The sequence below is a fragment of the Myotis daubentonii genome, chromosome 15 (genome assembly GCF_963259705.1).
Source record: "Myotis daubentonii chromosome 15, mMyoDau2.1, whole genome shotgun sequence".
NCBI classification, from domain to species: Eukaryota; Metazoa; Chordata; class Mammalia; order Chiroptera; family Vespertilionidae; genus Myotis; species Myotis daubentonii.
The window spans coordinates 22,529,099-22,546,135 of NC_081854.1; the positions used below are offsets into that span (position 1 = coordinate 22,529,099).

General features: G+C 42.8%; 1 protein-coding gene across 4 annotated transcripts in view; it reads right to left on the reverse strand.

The window, feature by feature from the left end:
* Positions 1–17,037, reverse strand: part of ZNF570 (zinc finger protein 570) — a 48,718-nt gene that overhangs the window by 18,923 nt on the left and 12,758 nt on the right. The gene's annotated exons all lie outside the window — the stretch shown is intronic.

Here is a 17,037-nt window from a genome sequence, read left to right on the forward strand (position 1 = left end):
GCGGCATAGGTTAACGCCGGAGTTTGCTGCTTTGAACAACTACTTCAAAAGTGAAACCAAAAAACTGAAGGGACATCACCCAGAACCACAGGAATGCTGGCTGAGTGGAAGTCCTACAACTAGGAGGAAAGAGAAACGCGTACGGACACTCAGAGGAGGCGCAGTGCTGAAGTCAAATTCTGAGGTGCGGAGTGCGCGGAGCGGGCTGGCGGCGGAGGGCGCGGTTGTTGTTTTCAATCGGGAGGGAGTCGCAGACTCTGAGCACCAGATCCGGGCGAGTCTTTAGGGACCCAGACTCAAATGGGAGAAGCGGGACTGTCTGGCTTCGGTCAGAGTGAGTGCAGCTTTCTCTCCGAGCTTTGCAGCGGGTGCTGGGACTCAGAGAGGCAGAGCCCCTGGGGACAGGACTGAGAGCCGCCATAACTGCTCTCTCCGGCCCACCCTGTTGATCCTGTGCGACCCGCCCAGCCCAAGCCCTGCACAGAGGCATTTGCCGGTTAGCCTCAGGCAAAGGCTAGATTAGCACCTCCCTAGAGGACAGAAGTTCTCTCACTGCTGACACAGCTGATTCTCATAGCCACTTGGCCTGGAGGTCAAACCCTCCCTAGAATTAGCTACAACAATCAAGATTTATCTATAAGACTGCGAACAAAGACCACTAGGGGGTGCACTAAGGAAGCATAACAAAATGCGGGGACAAAGAAACAGGACAAAATTGTCAATGGAAGAAATAGAGTTCAGAACCACACTTTTAAGGTCTCTCAAGAACTGTTTAGAAGCTGCCGATAAACTTAATGAGATCTACACGAAAACTAATAAGACCCTCGATCTTATATTGGGGAACCAACTAGAAATTAAGCACACACAGACTGAAATAACGAATATTATACAAACGCCCGACAGCAGACCAGAGGAGCGCAAGAATCAAGTCAATGATTTGAAATGCAAAGAAGCAAAAAACATCCAACAGGAAAAGCAAAATGAAAAAAGAATCCAAAAATGCGAGGATAGTGTAAGAAGCCTCTGGGACAGCTTCAAGCGTACCAACATCAGAATTATAGGGGTGCCAGAAGATGAGAGAGAGCAAGATTTTGAAAACCTATTTGAAGAAATAATGACAGAAAACTTCCCCCACCTGGTGAAAGAAATGGACTTACAGGTCCAAGAAGCTCGGAGAACCCCAAACAAAAGGAATCCAAAGAGGACCACACCAAGACACATCATAATTAAAATGCCAAGAGCAAAAGATAAAGAGAGAATCTTAAAAACAGCAAGAGAAAGAAACTCAGTTACCTACAAGGGAATACCCATACGACTGTCAGCTGATTTCTCAACAGAAACTTTGCAGGCCAGAAGGGAGTGGCAAGAAATATTCAAAGTGATGAATACCAAGAACCTACAACCAAGATTACTTTATCCAGCAAAGCTATCATTCAGAATTGAAGGTCAGATAAAGAGCTTCACAGATAAGGAAAAGCTAAAGAAGTTCATCACCACCAAACCAGGATTATATGAAATGCTGAAAGGTATCCTTTAAGAAGAGGAAGAGGAAGAAAAAGGTAAAGATACAAATTATGAACAACAAATATGCATCTATCAACAAGTGAATCTAAGAATCAAGTGAATAAATAATCTGATGAACAGAATGAACTGTTGATTATAATAGAATCAGGGACATAGAAAGGGAATGGACTGACTATTCTTGGGGGGGAAAGGGGTGTGGGAGATGTGGGAAGAGACTGGACAAAAATCTTGCACCTATGGATGAGGACAGTGGGTGGGGAGTGAGGGCAGAGGGTGGGGCGGGAACTGGGAGGAGGGAAGTTATGGGGGGGAAAAAAAAGGAACAAATGTAATAATCTGAACAATAAAGATTTAATTAAAAAAAAAATGGACAAAGGTCCTAAATAGACACCTTTTAAAAGAGGACATTCAGAAAGCCAGGAGACATATGAAAACATGCTCAAAGTAGCTAATCATCCTAGAGATGCAAATCAAAACAACAATGAGGTACCATCTCACACCTGTCAGACTGGCTATCATCAACAAATCAACAAACGACAAGTGCTGGAGACGATGTGGAGAAAAAGGAACACTTGTGCACTGCTGGTGGGAATGCAGACTGGTGCAGCCACTATGGAAGACAGTATGGAGTTTCTTCAAAAAACTAAAAATGGAACTCCCATTTGACCCAGTGATCCCACTTCTAGGAATATATTGCAAGAAACCAGAAACACCAATCAGAAAGGGTATATGCACCCCTGTGTTCATAGCAGCATAATTCACCATAGCTAAGATCTGGAAACAGCCTAAGTGCCCATCAGTAGATGAATGGATTAGAAAACTGTGGTACATCTACACGATGGAATACTATGCTGCTGTAAAAAAGAAGGAACTCTTACCATTTGCAACAGCATGGATGGAACTGGAGAGCATTATGCTAAGTGAAATAAGCCAGTCAATGAAGGAAAAATACCACATGATCTCACTCATTTATGGATAATAAAGACCATTATAAACTGATGAACAAAAATAGATACAGAGGCAGAGCTTCCTCGTACAGACTGTCAAACTACAGCAGGAAGGCCGGGGGTGGGGGGGGAGTCCGAGGGGGGGGAGGGTAAGATATCAACCGAAGGACTTGTATGCATGCATATAAGCATAACCAATGGACATAAGACACTGGGGGGTAGGGAAGGCCAGGGGATTATCAAGGGCAGGGGAAAAAATAGGAGACATATGTAATACTCTTTGTAATACTTTAAGTAATAAAAAAAAAAAGAAATTAAGATACAAGTAAAAAGATACACTATGCTCACTGATAAAAAAAAAAAAAATAAGCTAGGTTATTACCCAAAGTAACCAACATACTCAATGAAATCCCTATCAAAAATACCAATGGAATTTTTCACATAACTAGAACAAATAATCCAAAAATGTATACAAAACCACAAAAGAGCCTAAATCGCGATAGCAATTTTGAGAAAGAATAAAGTTGGCAGTATCATGCTACTTGTCTTCAATCTATACCACAAGGTGTTAGTAATCAGAACAGATGGAATTGGTATAAAAATAGACACAAAGATCAAGGAAACACAATAGAGCCCAGAAATAAACCCATGCCTATATGGTCAATTAATAAAAGAGGCAATAATATACAATGTGGTAAAGACAGTCTCTTTAATAATTGGTGTTGGGAAAACTGGACAGGTACATGCAAAAAATAAAACAAGAACACCTTCTTTTGCAATATCTAAAAATGAACTCAAAATGGATTAAAGACATAAATGTAAGACTTGAAACCATAAAAATCCTAGAAAAAAACATAGGCAGTAAACTTTCTGCCATTGCTTTTAGCATTGCTTTTTTGTATATGTTTCATCAAGTAAGGGGGAAAAAATAAAAATAGTTATAAAAATACTAGAGGCCCAGTGCATGAAATTCGTGCATGTGGGTGTGTGTCCCTCAGCCCAGCCTGCACCCTTTCCAATCTGGGACCACTTGAAGTATGTCCGACTGCCCTCTCACAATCCAGGACTGCTGCCTCCCTACTGCTCGCCTACCTGCCTGATTGCCCCCAACCGCTTCTGCCTGCCAGCCTGATCACCCCCTAACCACTCCCTTGCCAGCCTGATAAATGCTTAACTGCTCCCCTGCCAGCCTGATTGCCCCTAACTGTCCTCCCCTGCAGGCCTGATCATTCCCAACTGCCCTCCCCTGCCAATCCAGTCTAACTGCTCTCCCCTGCAGGCCTGGTCAACCCTAACTGCCCTCCCCTGCAGGCCTGATCGCCCCCAAACTGCCCTTCCTTTCAGGCCTGGTTCCTCCCAACTGCCCTCCCCTGCTGGCCATCTTGTGGTGGCCATCTTGTGTCCACATGGGGGTGGCCATCTTTGACCACATGGGGACGGCCATCTTGTGTGTTGGAGTGATGGTCAATTTGTATCTTACCTCTTTATTATATAGGATCAAGTACAGCATAGGAAATATAGTCAATAACTTTGTAACAACTATGTATGGTGTCAGATGGGTATTAGACTTATTGGGGTGTTCACTTTTTAAGGTATATAGTAAATGACTAATTTAATAGAATGTATACCTAAAAGTAATATATTTTATATCAGCTGTAATTGAAAAGTATTTTTTGTTGTTGTTAATACTCCCCGAGGATATTTTTCCATTGATTTTTAGAGAGAGTGGAAGGGAGGAGGAGACACAGAGAAATATCGATGTGAGGAGACACACTGATTGGTTCCCTCCTGTACATGCCCTGACTGGAGCTGGGATCGAGTCTGCAACCAAGGTACATGCCCTTGACCAGAATCAAACCTGTGACCCTTCAGTCCTCGAGATGACATACTCTCCATTGAGCCAAACTAGCTAGGGGGGAAAATATTTTTAAAAAGAAGAAATTATGAAGGTTGTTGGACTATTATGACTTTATGCATATATGAATAATACAGATACTGAAATAACCTGTAGTTACTTCTTATAGTTTCTTCTTTTAAGGAATTCACTTAACATTGTGACAGGTACTGTCCTAAAAGCTTTCAATATCATAGTAAACAAAGCAAAGATCCTTACCTTCATGGGCCTTATTTTCTTGGGGAGACAAAAAGCAAGTGTAATTAAGTAAATTTTATTGTAAGTTAGAAGATATTAAGTGCTACAGGAGAAAAATCAGGTAGGACAGTTCAGGACTGTTGGTGAAGTCAAAGATAGGAATTACTAAGTTAACATTTAACAAATATTTGAAAGAAGTGAAGAGATTAATTAGATAGAGAAAGTTACTTAGATATCTATCTGGTTGAAGAAATACCCTGAAGTACCCTAGAAGTATATTGGGTATATCTGAGGAATAACAAGAAAGCCAGTGTGAGTGAGTAGTAGAAGACAGGAGGTAAAGGATAAGCAGATTAGTTGAGCATTACAGGCATCCTAAAGAATTTGGCTTTTACTCTGAGCAGATGAACAGCCACAAGTGTTGTGAATATAGGGGTAATGTCTAATAATTGATTAATGAAAACAGTGGAAGTTGGGAATCTCCAATAAGTAGTGTTTCCAGATCTATTCCAAAATGGTTAGTTGTACATGTAAGTGGAGTACATGAAAGCAATACGCACCTCCTCCCAGCACCAACCCTGAATAACAGCTAAAATTTAGAATAATCAACCTGAATAAACAACGGAAGGACACCTGAATAGGAGTATTACATCAAAGGACTGAAAAAAATTAAGCTACACAGAGACTGATAAGAAGGGTGGAGATGCAAAGAAGGCTGGTCCCTACACCCAGGCAGGGGCAGCGGTGGTGACGTTGGAGAAATATTGAAGCTGCAAAAGCCCCCACAGAGGGATCCACAAATCAGACCAAGAAAAGTCTGCATAGCATCTGGCAGCAGGGACTTTGTCCACTGGAAAGAGGAGGGAGTCTGTTTGAATCCCAGGTAATCTCTTTAAAGGCTAACAAACGGAATCACCCTTGGGCACTCACCCATGGCTCTTATAGAGGGAAGGAGACTCGGGGCATACAGAAGCCATAAAGAGAAGATCTGGGTGGCATAGCTCTGGAAATCTAAAAGATAGTTTTTTGCGGTCCTGGTCCTGAGCCCTGAGTTGCCATCTCCTAGGGTCCAGCACGTCTATTCTTACAGCACAACTCAGAGCTTGGACATTTGATATGATGCCTTCAAACATGTTAGGGCACTGCAGGGATAGAAAAAAAGGCAGGCATCTCTCTCATCCCCAAGAGCTGGCACCACCTCAAACAGAGGGAGCAGCCTCGATATTTTCCTCCAAGACCCCTGGTACCTTCCTGCTGGTGCAGCCTCGCAGGGCAAATGGGGCACAACTCAGAACTGGGACATCTGGAGCACAGCCCACTTGGAACCTCCCTTCAGGATTTCTGATGAGGTGCTGCCAAGCTAGAAGGCAAGCAGCTAGCTCCTCTCCCAAGGGCCAAGGACTGGTGCCACCCCAATTAATGGATGGATTGGATTATTTCCCATTTTTAAAAAAATATATATTTTTTATTTCAGAGAGGAAAGAAGAGGGAAAAAGAGGTAGAAACATCAATGACGAGAGATAATCATTGATCGGCTGCCTCTTGTACGGCCCCACTGGGGATCAAACCTGCAATCCTGGTTATATGCCCTGACTGGGAATTGAACTGTGGCCTCCTGGTTCATAGGCTGACACTCAACCACTGAGCTATGCTGGTCAGGCAATGATAGACTGGATTTGTACTCCCAAATACTGCTGGCTCCATCCTGCTAAACTCATATCTGCAGAGAGAATGGGGCACAATTCAGAATTGGGACATTTGATGCAACCTAATCAGAGCCCTCCAGTAGGTTCTTTGGTAGTGTGCTGCAGCGCTCTCCCCTCAAAAGAGGTGGTGCCATCCTAAGTGGAAGGCTACCCTGATCTGTTCCTCCAAGTCCTGCAGGGGTAAAGAGAGCAGGGAAAGCCCAGATGGTCCCATCCAGGTAGGCTCAGTTTTGAGGGAGAAGGAGCTCTACTCAGAGCTGGGATATTCAGAGCATATCTACCTTAAAGGTTCTAGTCCAAGGCTTAAGCAGGAGTGGCTACAAAACTAAAAGTAGTGCAGCTCACCCCCTTCCTGTGGCACAGTTGGTACCACCCTAAAAAAAAGGCTTTCTCCATTTATTTTCCCAAGTGCCAGTGAATCTATCCTGTCCTTTTGAACTTTCCCCTGCAGTGAGGACAGCAGACTACACCAAAACTAAACCTGTGGTGCACTCCTCCTGGGGAAGATAGAGTTGGAGACTCAGGTACTGAGTCTGAATGGTATCGCTTGGGAATAGGGGCCACATTCTCTCCATTGAGTACCAGACCATGCTGCCTCAAACTAGGGGAGCCACTAACCCTGTGTGCCCAACCTGGTCACCCTGCCACACCCAGCCTGAGCCTTGTGGATGGGTCAGTGGGGCATGGCCAGCTTGGGCCCACTCTACAGCCTTCCTGTGTAAGACTCTGGGGGAATTCCAGGCAACATCAATGGGATACCTTGGTCTTTTATAGATGTGACCCCAGTTCAGAGCTCCAGGAACACAACCAGTCTACACAGACTGGCCCCTCCCATGCACTGCCAGGTCCAGTAAATGCAGTGAACAGTGTGGAAGCTCCAGACATGTAGCCCCAAACCATTACCCACAACTTCTGAAAGGGAGCTGAACCTCAAACCCACCCAAGTGGAACCAGAACCAACACAGCCAGTAGTGGGCTTCAGAAACACCAGAGTGTGACCCAATCAGCTACACAAATGACACATACAAAGGAATAATTCAGAAGGCACCAGATTCTTCTATGAGCAATTCTGTCTTGGGGGCAGGCCGTGAACAATATCTCATATACCCTGATCGGGGTTCATCCTTATTGCCACCCAGCTTGAAGGGTTAATTCCATCCATGAAAGGTTCAAGAGCATACATCAGGACACAATGACAATAGAGGGTGCACATGAACCACAAAAAACATTCCTAAGTGTGGAGCATAGACGATCAGGAAGATTGTGCCACCGAGCCTAGCAAGACACTTCAAGACTACACCTGCAGAGGAGCTTGCTCACAGTGGTCAGATTGAGCCTAAGGCAGCCAGCCTAAAAGTTGATCCCACTCACAAATAGGCCAACAGCAATCAAGACCCAATTACAACAGAAGGGCCCACATAATCTACACAAGGACACTCCAAGTGCAGCAAGCTCAGCAGAGCAAGGAGACTGCACCACTGCATCCTATAGAACACATACTCCATAAGGCCACCCATGAAATGTGGGAGTCATAGCACTAGTATCTAAGACATATAAAAAAAACACAAAGAGACAGCTAAAATGGGTATACAAACTAATAATCCCCAAATGAAAAAGAAAAATTCTTCAGAAAAAGAATGAAATGAAATGGAAACAAGATGTTTATCAGACATAGAACTGAGAGTAATGGATATAAGGATGCTCAAGGAACTTAGTGAGAACTACAAGAATCTTCATGGAAACTATAAGAAACTCATTGGGGACTACATAATCATGAAAAAGAACATAGTAACCATAAATAAAAATCAGTAGGAAATGAAGAATACCATATCTAGCATCAAGAATACCTTCAAAGAAATGAAAACGAGGCTGGACAAAGGACCAAATCAGCAATTTGGAATACAAGGTAGAAAAAAACAACACCACCAGTCAGACCAACAAAAAGAAAAAAGAATATAAAAGAATGAGGATAGTTTAAGGGAACTCTGGGACAACACACACATCATATAAGTTTCAGAAGGAGATGAAAGCGAGCAGAGTATAGAGTACCTATTTGAAGAAATGATGACAGAAAACTTCCCTAACCCGGTGAAGAAAAAAGTCACACAAGTCCAGTGCCGGGAGCCGGTCCATCCTTGCTGTTTCAAAGGACATGGCATATATGGCATACTGTTCTTAAAATGTTTGCTCACCTTCTTGGCACTATGTGTTTTAACCAAGGTCTCCTCTCTGAGAAAGGTTGTTTCCCCAGGTAAGGATTTCCCCCCGAAGTTAGGGAGGGAATAAAACCCCTCAACTAAGTGCCAGGCGGGTAGTTAATCACTTTAACTACAAACAATCATGCTTAAGCTACATAATCTTTATTCCCTGGAATGGAGATAAGAAACGCCCTAACCTTTGGAATAGAGATTGATAGGATTGAATCAACTGGTATAAATACAGATGTAACAAGACAACAGGAGACAGAACTTAGAACACAGAACCTTGGCACAGAACCTTGGCACAGAACCTAGACACAGAAGAACTTCGCTGGAGAGAACATGGCAAAAGATCCTGTACAGAAACTGGCAGAACTTCGCTGGAGAACCTGGAGAACCTAGCAAGAGAGCATGGACACAGAACCTGGCTGGAGATCCTAAGCAGAACCTCCCTGGAGATCCAGACCAGAACTTGGCTGGAGATCCTGGCAAGGAACCTGGCTATGATGATCACCCGAAGGCTGTCTCTGTGTCCTTCCTTCTTCCCCGACTCCGTCCACACCTTTGGGGACCCCTGGACCTGCTGGGGCTGGACCCCGGCAGTCCAGGAAGCACAGAATGTCCCTATAAAGATGAACCCAAAGAAACCCATTCTAAGAAACCCATCATAATTAAAATGGCAAATGTTAAGAATAAAGAAATAATATTAAATGCAGCAAGAGAGAGAGAGAGAGAAAGTTACCTTTAAAGGAGATCCCATTAGACTGTCTGCTGATTTCTCAACAGAAACACTTCAGGCCATAAAGGAATGGCATGAAGTATTCAAAGTAACAAAAAGCAATAACCTGCATCCAAGGCTGCTCTTCCCAACAAGGCTACTATTCAAAATTGAAGGTAAAATTAACAGCTTCCCAGAACAACAACAGAAAGGGTTAAATGAGTTCAGTACCATGAAATCAGCATAGCAAGAAATGCTAGAGCAGCAGTTCTCAACCTATAGGTTGTGACCCCTTTGGGGAACGAACGACCCTTTCACAGGGGTCGCCTAAGACCATCAGAAAACACGTATATAATTACATATTGTTTTTGTGATTAATCACTATGCTTTAATTATGTTCAATTTGTAACAATGAAAATACATCCTGCATATCAGATATTTACATTATGATTCATAACAGTAGCAAAATTACAGTTATGAAGTAGCAACGAAAATAATTTTATGGTTGGGGGTCACCACAACATGAGGAACTGTATTAAAAGGTCGCGGCATTAGGAAGGTTGAGAATCACTGTTCTAGATACTGCTTTAAGAAGAAACAGAGAGAGAAAAATAACATTAAAATAAAGAAAAATAGCAGTAAATAAGTACCTGTCCTATATAATAAAAGCCTAATATGCAAATTGACTGAATGGCAGAATGACCAGTAAAACGACCAGTTGCTATGATGTGCACTGACCACCAGGGGCCAGACACTCAACACAGGAGCTGCCCCCTGGTAGTCAGTGCGCTGCCAAGGGGAAGCACTGCTCAGCCAGAAGCTGGGTTCATGGCTGGCAATCACAGCAGTGGTGGTGGGAGCCTCTACTGCCTCTGAAGTAGTGCTAAGGAGCAGCAAGCTGAGTGGTAAGGAACAGCAAGCAGGCAGGCAGTGAGGAGTGAGGGGTCCTGGACTGTGAGAGGGTGAAGGCTGGGTTGAGGGACTCCCCCCAACCCCCAGTGCACAAATTTTGTGCACCGGGCCTCTAGTCAATAATAAACTTAAATGTAAGTGGATTAAATACTCCAATCAAAAGATATAGGGTGGCTGAATGGATAAGAAAACATGACCCATGTATATGCTCTCTACAAGATACCAACCAATGAACAAAAGACTCCCACATGATGAAAGTGAAGGGATGGAAAAAAAATTCCATGCAAATTGAAAAAAAAAAAAAGCAGGGGCAGCAATACCTATATCTGCCAAGATAGACTTCAAAACAAGGCCCATAATTAGACAAAAAAGCTCACTATATAATACTGAAGGGGTTGATCCAACAAGAGGATATAACCCTGCTAAATATACTAGTATATGCACTGAATATAGGCAATTCTAAATATATATATCACTTTTTGAGGACTTTAAGGAAGGGATCTAAAGCAATATTAATAGTAGGCTACTTTAGAACTCCAACACATCACTGGATAGATCTTACAGACAAAAAAATCAACATGGAAACAGAGACCCTTAAACAACACACTAGATCAGATGGATTTAATTGATATTTATAGAACACTTCACCCCAAAGTTGCTGAATATACATTCTTTTCAAGTGCACATAGGACATTCTCAAAGATAGATCACATGTTAGGACACAATATAAGTCTCCACAAGTTCAAGAAAATGGAAATCATAACAAGCATCTTCTCTGATCACAATGGCCTGAAACTAGAAACCAACTACAATAAAAACACTCAAAAACATTCAAACATATGGAGGCTAAATAGTATGTTATTAAACAACTAGAGGCCTGGTGCATGAAAATTCGTGAACTGGCGGGGGAGGGGGGGCGGTCCCTCAGCCCAGCCTGCACCCTCTCACAATCTGGAACTCCTTGGGTAGGGTCCCTAGGCCTGTCTGAGATCAGGGCCTATCAGGGCTTTCCTTACCCCAGCTGCAGGCAGCTGGCCCTGCCCCTGCCACTACCACTGCTTGCCATCTGTGCAGTGCTGCACCCTCCTCCCCTGCCACAGGTTGCCTCCCTCTGCAAGCCATAAGCATGGAGTGTGATGGCTTGGCTGGCCTGGGCCTCCCTCTGCAGGCCAATCGCTGGCCAGCCGCATACTTGCCACAGAGTCGCCGGCCGGTGGCCTGGGTCTCTTTCTTTTTTCTTTTCTTTTCTTTTCTCTTTTCTTTTCTTTTCTTTTCTTTTCTTTTCTTTTCTTTTCTTTTCTTTTCTTTTCTTTTCTTTTCTTTTCTTTTCTTTTCTTTTCTTTTCTTTTCTTTTCTTTTCTTTTCTTTTCTTTTCTTTTCTCTTTTCTTTTCTTTTCTTTTCTTTTCTTTTCTTTTCTTTTTTTTCTTTTCTTTTCTTTCTCCCCCCCCCTCTCTCTCTTTCTCTCCCTCTCTCTTTTTTAAGTAAGAGTAATGTTTACTGAGTGATACAGAATAGAGTACTATGAAGGATTTACCAGGATGAAAATGCACTGCACCCTGCCCCTGACACCCCCAACACCCAGAGACAGTACTTAGAAGTTACACGCAATGGCCATAACTGCTGAATATCTGTAACAAATCATAGCATATGTATACTATATCACATTGAGTGATTAGAGAAATCCATTTATATATTGCTTGTATAAAATCTTTTTTTTGTAAAAAATATTTTTTAAAAAACACACATAAAAAACATGTGCAGCTGAAAACCCTGCCAGGACAGCCAATCTATAAACATTCAGTGAGTATGTGCTTTGGAAAGGCACCCGTGCCTCATGCCCACAGCAACTCCAGCAGGGCCGGTGAGGGAAGGTCCCGGCTGCCACTCCAGGCAGGACTGAGTTGGACCACAGTGGGTGGGTACAGCAGGGCCTGGCACTGTGCCCTTCTCCAGCCTTGCATCAGGATCAGGGTCAGGACTGGGAGCAGGCAGATTGCAGTTTCACTCTGAGTTCCATACTCAGCCTAATTTTGGTTGCAACTCATGGCTTTTCCTGGCTGCTTGGAGGTCCTTAGGGTGGGTGCCCTAGCGGAGAGGCTGGAGAAGTGCCCACAGCTGCCTGGTTGGGCATCTCTCCTGCCCACAGCCTCTGTTCTGCTGCCTGCAATCCTTGCCCCAGGCAGAACAAGCCCCCCCTCAGGACTACTTTGGTCTCAGCACTTGGTTCTGCATTTCATCAGCCTGGGTTTCTTCCCCTGGTGTGGCTGATCTGAGTTTCACAAAAAAGCCCGGCCGATGCTGGCTGTGCTGAGTCTCATTGAAGAGTTTTTCATGCAGCAAGGAAGAGCCCTCTGGGACTCTCCTCCTCCTCCCTCTCCTCATGTCCTTCTCCTCCTCTTCCTCCTCTTCCTCCTCCCAGCCCATGGTCACTTCTTCTCCAGCTGCTCCAGCAGTGGATTGCCTCTGAGTCCGGGGTCTTAATGCTGTCGGTCCTGACAATGCAGGTGGGGCAATGTCAGTTGAGCTGTCAGATGAGCTGCTGCCACTCCTGCTTCAGCTCCTCCATCTGGGTTTTCAGCTCCGTGTTCATGAGCTCCAGCCACTCAGATTCCCACTGCAGAAACCCCTTCTGCTCCTTCTTCTTGTTCTGGCATGGGGCTGTTGCCACTTTGTTGTTTTCCTGGCGACTTTTCCTCCACTCCTCTTCCTCATCTAGCTCACTTCACAGGTTGAGGCCTCTTGCCCTGTTTCACCTCCAAGAAGTGCAAAAGGGCGGTCATGGCCCCAATGTTGTGGATGTCAGCATATTTCAGCTCCTCTGCAGTCAGGGCCAAGCTGGCGAGTCCAGTCAGGGGGCCGAGCCCTGGCAGAGAGCCCGCAGTCATGGAAGGGTCTGGAATCTACCATAGCAGGAGGAGTGGCAGTCCAGCCCTGCAAAAGCCACGGGGGGAGGCTGTGACGCTGGGGCCTGGGCCAGGCTGCAGGCGCCATACCCTCTCAGGAACTGCCATGGCGCCAGCCCTGCCCTGCAGCGTCTACCGCTGCCAGCTCCTCCCATCACAGACGCTGAGTGTCCCTCCCACAGGCTGTGCCCTGGGTCTCCCTCTTTGAGGCGATTGATCACGGGGCTCTGCCTGCCTGCCTCATTACCCCTAACCACTCACCTGCCTACCTGATGTCCCCTAACTGCTCACCTGCCTACCTGATCTCCCCTAACTGCTCACCTGCCTACCTGATCACCCCTAACTGCTGGCCTTGCCTACCTGACTTCCCCTAACCACTTGCCTGCCTACCTGATTGCCCCTAACTGCTGGCCTGCCTACCTGATCGCCCCTAACTGCTGGCCTGCCTACCTGATTGCCCCTAACCACTCTGCCTGCCTGCCTGATTCCCATATCTGGTTGCTGGGGGGCAGGGCCATCCCAGTGAGGGCTTGTGATGGTTCTGGTCTCTGGTCGTTCTTATTGTTCTGCCATTATGGTCATTGGGCTTTTATTATATAGGATGATTGGCTTACCAATGAAACCAAGGAAGAAATAAAACAACTTCCTGGAAACAAATGAAAATGAACACACAACATCTCAGAATCTATGGGACATAGCAAAAGCAGTCCTGAGAGGGAAGTTCATAGCATTATAGGCCTGCCTCAAGACACAAGAAAAAGCTCTAACAAACTATTTAACAATACCACTAAAAGAATTACAAAGGGAACAAAAAGAGAAGTCCAGAGTGAGTAGAAGGAAAGAAATAATAAAATCAAAGTGGAAATAAATGACATAGAGACTAAATAAAAAAATAAAAAATATCCAAGAGCTGCTTCTTTGAAAAGATAAACAAGATTGATTTGATTTAGCTATACTCATCAAGAAACAAAGAGAGAGGACCCAAATAAATAAAATCAGAAATGAAAGAGGTGAAGTAACAACTGACACCATAGATTTACAAAGGATTATAAGAAAATACTATGAACAATTATATGCAAATAAATTGGACAACTTGGGCAAAATGGACAAATTCCTAGAAGCACACATGTATCCAAAACTCAATCAGGAAGAAGCAGCACACCTAATTAGGCCAATAACAACTAATGAAATTGAAGCAGTAATAAAAATAAAATAAAAAAACCTCCCAGCAAACAAAACCCCTGGTCCAAATAGTTTCATGGGGGAGTTTTACCAAACATTCAAAGAAGAACTAACACCTCTACTCCTCAAACTATTCCAAAAAATCCAAAAGAAGGGCACACTTCCAACCTTTTTATGAGGTCAGCATTATCCTAATCCCAAAATCATATAGAGATGACAAAAAAAGTAAATTGCAGGTCAATATCCCTGATGAACATAGTCATTAAATCCTCAACAAAATATTAACAAATTGGATCCAGCAACATATTAAAAAGATAACACACTATGACTAAGTGGAATTTATTTCAGGAATGCAAAGTTGGTACAATATTTGCAGATCAATAAATGTGATACACCACATAAACAAATTGGAAGACAAAAATCACATGATCATATCAATAGGTATAGAAAAAGCATCTGGCAAAATCCAACACCCATTTTTTATAAAACTCTCAGCCAAGTGGGAATAGAGGGATCATACATCAACATGATAAAGGCCATATATGAGAAACCTAGAGCTAATAGCATAAGCAATGGGCAAAAACTACAAGCATTTCCCCTAAGAACAGGAACAAAACAGGGATGTCCGCTTTCACCATTCTTATTCAACATAGTTTGGGAGTCTTAGCAAGAGTGATTAGGCAAGAAGAAAAACATAAAAGTCATCCAAATTGGAAAGGAGGAAGAAAAATTGTCATTATTTTCAGATGACATGATGTTGTACATACAAAACCCTAAGGACTTCAACAAAAAATTATTAGATTTAATAAATGAATTCGGCAATGTAACAGGATACAAAATTAGCACGCAGAAATCGATGGCATTTTTAAAAACAATAATAAATTCTCACAAAGAGAAACTAAACAAACAATCCAATTTATCATTGCAACAAAAATATTAAGGTACTTAGGAATAAGCTTAACCAAGAAAGTAAAAATCCTGTATTCAGAAAACTATAGGACATTGAAAAAAGAGATAGAGGAGGATATAAACAAGTGGAAGAATATATCGTGTTCATGTATTGGTAGAATTAACATCATTAAAAGGCCATACTCCCCAAAGCAATCTGTAGATTCAATGCAATCCCTGTTAAAATACCAATGGCATATTTCACAAATCTAGAACAAACAGTCCAAAAATTTATATACAAAAAAGAAAAAGATCCTGAATAGCCTAGCAATCTTGAGAAAGTAGAATAAAATTGGAGGAATCACAGTACTGGATGTCAAGCTATACTACAAAGCCATTGTAATCAAAACAGCCTGGTACTGGCACAAGAATAGGCATAGAGATCAATGAAATAGAAGAGAGATCCAGAAATCAACCCAAACAATTATGCTCAATTAATATTTGACAATGAAGGCAAGAGCATGCAATGGAGTAAAGACAGTATCTTCAATAAATAGTGTTGGAAAAATTGGGGAGGTACTTGCAAAAAAATGAAAGTAGACCACCAACTTACAACAGACACAAGAATAAACTCAAAATGGATAAAAGATTTAAATGTAAGTTGTGAAATCATAGAAATACCAGAAGAAAATGTATTCAGCAAAATATCAGACATCTCATGTAGTTAAATTTCCCCTAGGGCAGTGGTCGGCAAACTTATTAGTCAACAGAGCCAAATATCAACAGTACTTCTTCAAAATAGACTCGCCCAAGCCAAAAACCAACTTTTGTGCATGGGCCACGAAGTTTCAATCGCACTGTATGTGAGCCACATGTGGTATTTTGTGGAAGAGCCACACTCAATGGGCCAAAGAGCTGCATGTGCTCGAGAGCTGCAGTTTGCCGACCACAGCCCTAGGGCAAGAGAAACAAAGGAAAAAATTTTTAAATGGGACTACATCAAAATAAAAAGCTTCTGCACAGCAAAGGAAACAACATCATAATGAAAAGAGAACCCACTGTATGGGAGAACATATTTGCCAATGATACATTGGATAAGGGGTAAATTTCCAAAATATATAAAGAACTCATACAACTCAACAAAAGGAACACAAAAAAATACAATTAAAAAATGGAATACCTGAATAGATAGTTCTCCAAAGAGGACAGACAAGTGGCCAAGAGACACATGAATAAATGTTCAATATCACTAATCATCAGAGAGATGCAAATTAAAACTACCACTTCACACCTGCCAGAATGGTTATCAATAAATCAATAAACAAATGCTGATGAGTATATGGAGAGAAAGGAACCCTAGTACACTATTGATAGGAACGCAGACTGGTACAACCACTATGGAAAACAGTATGTGGTTTCCTCAAAATTAAATATGGAACTGCCATTTGACCCAGCGATCTCACTTCTAGGAATATGTACTAAGAAGCCCGAAACACCAATCAGAAAGAATATGTGAACCCCTATGTTCATAGCAGCATCATTTACAATAGCTAAGATCTGGAAACAACCCAATTGCCCACCAGTAGATGAATGGATAAAATAACTGTGGTGCATTTACACAATGAAATACTGTTTAGCTGTAAAAAAGAAGAATTTCTTACCCTTAGAGATAGCATCAAGGGACCTGGAGAGTATTATACTAAGTGAAATAAGCTAGTCAGAGAAAGACAAGTATCACATGATCTCACTTATGTGTGGAATCTAATGAACAAAATAAACTGACAAACAAAATAGAGCCAGAGTCATTGACATATGCAATAGACTGACGTATACCAGAGGGAATGAATTGGGTGTGGGGGGTCGGGAAGAAATTAACCAAAGAACTTATATGCATACTAGAGGCCTGGTGCATGAATTCATGCACCAGTGGGGTCCCTTGGCCTGGCCTTCGGATCAGGCTAAAACC